Here is a 7,533-nt window from a genome sequence, read left to right on the forward strand (position 1 = left end):
GGCTTTATAGTTCACACCTATATGGGCCCAAGATCACAGAGTTGGTGAGGGGTCACATGACTCTAGTTAAGAAGGCATATCCATCATGTGTCAAATTTATTTATTTACATTTAAACACTGCATATCTTTACAATGTACAATATGATTTTTCTCAGCGTAAATACAGTGCATATTAGTCAAGGACAGCCATATACATTATCATCAGTAGATAACTTTTCATTTTTGTGTCTATTAAATGTGTTGTTTTTTCCCTGATCTCTCTCCTGCCCCTATTACAGACCCCTTAGTACCCTCTCACATTGTCTCTAGCATCTACAGTTGCCCTCCCTGAAATTATACTTTCCAATCTTTCAGTTGCTGCTATAAAGCACAGACATTCAGTATATATTAAGTGGGGATGTACAATGCCTGTCTTTCATAGTCTGACTTGCTTCATTTATCATTACATCTTCCCTATTTTCCCACTTTCTACTTTAACCAACTACCCTGAGACTGCCATGTTGGAGAAGCTACATATAGGCACTAATACTGACAGTTCCAGTGAAGCTCAGGGTTCTAATAATCCCTGCAAGCACAAAACTTGCTAGTAGAGAACTTCCTTGGATCCTGAAGACCAGTGCAGTTGAGGAAACCATTTAAACCATGTAGAGCAAGAGAATGACCCAGCTGAGCTCTGCCTGAATTCCTGACTCACAAAATCATGATGTTGTTTTAAGTACCTAAGTTTTGGGGTAATTTATTAAGGATCAAAAGATAACTGAACTTTCTCTCTCTCTCTCTCTCTCTCTCTCTCTCTCTCTCTCTCTCTGGGTGTGTGTGTGTGTGTGTGTAGCTATTATAAATGGGATAGCTTTCTTCAATTCTACCTCTGTCCATTAATTGTTGGTATATAAAATGCTATAGATTTTTATATGTTGATTTTGTATCCTGCCACTTTACTGTATTCATTTATCACTTCCAGGGATTTTTTTTTGTGGATTCTTTTGGATTTTCTATGTATATGATCATATCATCTGGAAAAAGAGAGACTTTAACTTTTTCTTTTCCTATTTGAATGTATGATCACATTGACCAGGACTTCTAGTACTATGTTGAAAAGGAGTAGAGAAAGTGACAGCCTTGTCTAATTCCAGTATGATATTAGTTATGGGTTTTCTATATATGGCTTTTATTATGTTGAGAAATGTTCCTTTAATGCTGATTTTGCTGAATATTAATCATGAAGGGATATTGTATTTTATCAAATGCTTTTTCTGGGTCGATTGATATGATCATATAGTTTTTATCTTTCCTTCTGTTAATGTAATGTATTACATTTATTGTTTTGTGTATGTTGAAACATTCTTGTATCCTTGGAATAAAGCATACCAGGTCATGGTATATAATCTCTTTAATGAGTTGTTGGACACAATTTACTAGTATCTAATCGAGAAATTTTGCTTCTATATTCATCAGGGATATCAGACTAGTTTCCTTTTTTTGTTATGTCCTTGTCTGCTTTTGGGATCAGGGTGATGGGGATTTCATAGGATGAATTTGGGAGAGTTATTCTCTTTTGGGTCTTTTAAAACAGTTTGAGTAGATGGCTTAACTCTTCTGTAAAAGCTTTGTAGAATTCAGAAGTAAAGTCACTGGGACCTGGAAAAGGAAATTCCCCTATACTGTTGGTGGGAATGTAAATTAGTATAGCCACCGTGGAAGACAATATGGAGGCACCTCAAAAACTTATGAATAGAACAACCATATGATCCAGCAATTCCACTCTTGGGTATCTACTCAAAAGATAGGAAAACAGTCAGAAAAAACTCTTGCACATCCATATTTATTGCAGCATTACTCACAATTGCTAACGCATGGAATCAATCCAAATGTCCAAGAACAGATGAATGGATTGAAAAAAAAAATGTGACACATATATACTGTGAAATGTTATTCAGCCATAAAAAAAAAAATGAAATGCTGGCATTTGATACAAAGTGTATGACTATGGAAGATTTAATGCTAAGTAAAGCAAGCCAGACTATTAAAGAGAGGCATTGTATGTCCCTGCTCGATATATTCTGAATGTGTGAACTTTATGACAGAAACTGAGAGATTGGAATGTATAAAAGTAGGAAGGGCAACTGTAGAGACCAGAGAAACTGTAGGAGGGGCAGGTAATAGAGGGTAGGAGAGAGGGAATTGGGGGGGGGAAATCCCACATTTATCAGAAATAAAACTGAAAAGTTATCAGTGATGATAATATATAAGGTAATATCCTTTTTACTTAGAGAATTATTTATTTGATTTTTACTTATTACAAGCCATGAAGTCCAGGACTCAAACTGAGGTCAGCCATGTTGCAGTCCAGTGCCCCAACTATCATGCCACCTACTGACCCCAATGTAATATTCTTGATTGGACTAATGTACACTCTATTCAGGCTTGGAAAAAAAATTCTGTATGCTGTACATATGTACACTGATTAAATTTAAATTAAAAATATTTTTTAAAAGATAACTGAACATAATCAATTATTGCAGAAGACCCCAGTGATCTTCCCGGTCATTATGCTTCCTCCATGGTAACCATTATTCAACTTTCTGTACTAGTTTTGCCCATGTTTATATTTTCTATCACTGGAATCATACAGTATATCCTTTTTTGTGTGTCTGGCTTCTTTGGCTCAGTATTATACTAATGACATTGTTTCCTGATATTGCAGGTAGCTGTAGATCATCATTCTTAACACTGTATTCCAACATGTGACTATATTTACTTATCCCTTCCACTATTGGTAGAAGTTTGAGTTGCTTCCAGCTTTTGTTTATTATGAATAGTAGCTCTATGAACATTTGAATTTGTTTATTTCTGTTGGTTGTATGCAAGGAGAGGAATTGCCAGGGAATAAGTTGTTTTCAGATAATACCACATAGGTTTTTGAAGTAGTTATTTCAATTTATATCTTTATCAGCAGTGTTTGATGGTCTCTCCATATTCTCCTTAGAACTAGTTACTTATTATCTTTATTATTTCATGTTTGAGAATTACATAAACCCCATTTTATAGCACAGAAGAAATAGCAGGGCTATCCACTTATCAATACAGCATCTAAATCATGTAAGCTACATACAGCCAAACTGAGTTCCCTTGACCCAGAAGAGCTCCTTTTGTGAAAGGGAAGGAATATTACAACCATTTGTTTATGTCCAGAGAAAGGTTGCTGGGTTCAGCTTCCACTGCTTTATTCATCTGGAGAGTTTCTGTTTCATTAAGTCATGCTCACTGAAGATATAATAGAGGAAGTGATTGGGATTCTGACTATTTTCTTCATTCTTGGGCCCTGAGTCATCTCCAGGTCATGGGGTATTTTGAAGAAAGTGAGGGAGAGCATGGCTATTGGGTTTATTTTAGGGCAATAAGATGGCTGGATCATAAAAGCCTGTTCAGGAACTTGAAAATTCACTCCCTTCTCCTCCAGACCTCCCATGACTCATGAGTTTGTGCTTCTTAAATAATAGAACAAGCAATCTGGGCACACTCAACTGAAACTTATTAAAAAATAAGAGTGTGTCTGATTTGGACAGATGGGTTATGCTTATGGTAACTGTAAGAAGTGTTGTCTTCTTATTCCTACATGACCCCAAATTGGGTGAAATCACAGATTCTGAACAATGTCAGAAACCTGACATGATAGCTAGAGTTTTCGTATCAACTTACCTAGGCTGTAGTACCCAGCTATTTTATCTTATTTTTTTCAGTTTTTAATTTTATGATTGCTTACTCACATTTAATTGTCATGCATCCCTATAGCATACATCATGGTTTTTCATGGCATGCACACAGTACATGACAGATTGTGGATCTTTTCTTGGGGGACAAGGTTAGAGGTTTTTGATATTGGGTGTGTGCACTAGCTAGAGAGACAGAGAGAGAGAGAGAAACAGAAAGCAAGAAATCACCTTCCAGGGGGGATGACGATGTTGCAAACCTTTCTCCTCCATTCTCTTCTCAGGATCTTGGGCACACACACACACACAGCATGAGTTTTAAGCCACCAGGTCTGGGACTTGAACTGGGGTTGATTATGTGGGAGTCCAGTGATGCAACCATTCCACCATTTGCTGGTTCCCAAATCATGGATCTTAACATATACAAAATTTTCATAGGAGAACTTAACATTCTTAAGTCTATTAAATATTTCTTCCCTGAGCCCCTCCCACTTGCCTTTTTCTGTCTTTCCTTTCTCCTATAGTCTCTGGTATCTACACCTTTCTTCCTTACCGTCTAGCCTTTCTCCTGTAGTCTCTGGTATCTACACCTTTCTTCCTTACCATTATATCTTTGTTTTTATTTTTATATTTTTTTAAGAGAGATTTTTGCTACGAGGCACATGCATTTACCAGAGACACGGAAAGAGAAAGAGAGACAGGAAGTGAGAAACCACCCCCCAAGGAAGGATGGCCACACTTCAATCCCTTCTCCTCCATTCTCCACTAGAGATTTTGGGCATGCAAACACATGCACTGGTGTGTTTCAAACCCCTGGATCCAGGATTCGAACTGCGGTCGATCATGTGGGAGTCCAGCACCCTAACCACTATGCCATATGCTAACCCCAATTTTTACTTTTTTAAAATTACACTTTATTAACATGCATGTTTATAGTATACAAAATGGTTTTTTCCCAGCATGAATACAGTGCATGTTAGCGAAGCATATTACTTCACTAATACAGTATCATATACAGTATCATCATCAGATAAGTTTTCATTTTTGTGTCTGATAAATGCTTAATTTTTTCTTTGATCCCCCCTTTCTCTCAATTCCTATTACACACCAGTTCCTATACTGTCTCTGGTATCTGCAGTTTCCCTCTCTGCTGTTATACCTTCCAGTCTTTTTAGTTTCTGTCATAGAGTGCAGACACCCAGAATATATTAAGAGAGAGCATACAATGCCTGTAATAATTTGGCTTGATTCACTTAGCATGAAATCTTCCATATTCATTCACTTTGTATCAAATGCAAGGATCTCATTTTTAAAAAATTTTATTTATTGGGACCAGCAGTTAGCGTAATGGCTATGTCGCTGGACTCCCATGTAGTCAACCGCAGTTTGAGTCCTGGACCCGGTGGCTTAAACTCACGCTGGGCGTGTGTGCGTGCATGCCCAAGATCCCAAGAGGAGAATGGAGGAGAAGGGATTGTGGCGTGGCTATCCCCCCGGGGGATGGTTTCTCGCTTTCTGTCTCTCTGTCTCTCTCTGTCTGTCTGGCAAATGCACGTGCCCTATAGCAAAAACATCTCCAAAAATTTTTATTTATTTATTTTTTCATTATTATTCATACATTAAATCACTATATGTAATTTAGATTGTGAAGAGACTATACCAAGCATGATATACACCTCAGTTCAGCCCAATTGAGACCACCATACACATCCTTGTTAACAGATAGTAAACTATCTATGTCCCACAAATGTCTTACCTCTCCATTCTCCCCCCCCCCCAAATTTTCTATGCTCTCCCCCTCCCACACTCTCTTTCCACTTTGTCTCTAGGGTCCATTACAATTTTGTTTTTTAGAGGTTTTTGCTATAGGGTGCATGCACTCACTGGAAAGCCAGAGAGACACAGAGAGATAGAAAGTGAGAAATCATCCCACAGGGGGGATGGCCACGCTACAATCCCTTCTCCTCCATTCTCCTCTCGGGATCTTGGACACGCACGCACACGCGCCTGGCGTGAGTTTAAGCCACTGGGTCTGGGACTTGAACTGTGGTTGGCTACATGGGAGTCCAGCGACATAGCCATTACGCTAACTGCTGGTCCCATCCATTACAATTTTTAATACTTTTATGTTCTCCAGTTTTTCAGTCTCTACCATAGAGTACAGAGAGTCGGTATATGTTAAGTGGAGACATACAATGTCTCTCTTTCATAGCCTGACTTGCTTCACTCAGCAACAAATCTTCCATATTTGTCTACTTTCTATCAAATTCCAGGGCCTTGTTGTTTTGTATGGCTGAATAGTATTCCACGGAGTATATGTGCCACACTTTTTCAATCCATTCATCTGTTTGTGGACATTTTGGTTGGTTCCATGTCTTAGCAATCGTGAATAAGGCTGGAATGAATATAGATGTGCAAGCACTATTCCAACTGAGTGCCCTCCTGCCCTTTGGGTAGATACCCAGGAGTGGAATTGCTGGATCATATGGTAGTTCTATTCGGAGGTCTTTGAGGAACCTCCATATCGTTCTCTGCAGTGGTTGGACCAGTTTACATTTCCACCAACAATGTAGGAGTGTCCCCTTTCACCACATCCCGTCCAGCACTTATCATTATTATTATTTTTTTAATCTTCACCATTCTGACTGGGGTTAGGTGGTATCTCATTGTGGTTTTGATCTGCATCTCCTTTGTAATGAGGGACATTGAACATTTTTTCATATGCTTTTTGGCTATTTGTATGTCTTCCTTAGAAATGTGTTTATTCAGTTCCTTTTCCCATCTTTTAATTGAGTTAATAATTTCCTTCCGAGTAAGCTGCTTGAGTTCCCTGTGTATTCTGGTAATCAGTCCCTTATCTGAGGCACAGTTAACAAACTTTCTCTCCCATTCTGAGGGTTGTCGATTCACCCTAATGACAGTGTTCTTTGCTGTGCAGAAACTCCTTAATCTGATGTAATCCCACCTGTCTATTTGGGGGATTATAGCCTGTGCTTTGGGGATCTTGCTTAAGAAGTTTTTGTCTATCCAATATCTCCCAGAGTTTCCCCAGTGTTTTCCACCAGTAGTTTTATAGTTTGTGGTCTTAGATTTAGATCTTTGATCCACTTTGAGTAGATTTTTGTTAATGGTGACAGATAGATTCATCTTTCTGCAGTTTTTCCAGCACCATTTGCTACAGAGGTTTCCCTTTTCCCACTAGATTGACTGGTATCCTTTGTCAAAGATGAGTTGACTGTATGTTTTGGGGTTTATTTCTGGAGTGTCTACTTTGTTCCATTGGTCCTCTTGTCTATTTTTGGGCCAATACCATGCTGTTTCGATTATCACAGCTTCCTAATATATTTTGGGGTCAGGAAGTGAGATGCCACCTACTCCAGTCTTCTTGTGTAGGATGTCTTAAGCAAAACGGGGTCTTTAATGTTTCCAGACAAATTCTATGATTGTCTTTTTTAGATCTGTGAAGAATGTCTTTTGTAATTTTATAGGGATTTCATTAAACATGTAGACTAGTTGGGGTAGAATTGCCATTGTTATCATATTGATTCTTCCAATCCAGGAACATGGGCTATCCTTCAACTTTTTAGTGTCCTTTTCAATTTCCTTTTTAAGGTTTTCATAGTTTCCTTTGTAGAGGTTTTTGACTTCCTTGGTTAGTTTTATTCCTAAGTTTCTTACACTTCTAGTGGCTATGTAAATGGAATTACATTCTTCAATTCTTTCTTTTTTTTTTTTTAGAGGTTTTTGCTATAGGGCATGTGCACTCGCCAGACAGACAGAGAGAGACAGAGAGACAGAAAGCAAGAAATCACCCCCCCAGGGG

Source organism: Tupaia chinensis, unplaced genomic scaffold, assembly GCF_000334495.1.
Source record: "Tupaia chinensis unplaced genomic scaffold, TupChi_1.0 Scaffold000291_1, whole genome shotgun sequence".
Lineage (NCBI taxonomy): Eukaryota > Metazoa > Chordata > Mammalia > Scandentia > Tupaiidae > Tupaia > Tupaia belangeri.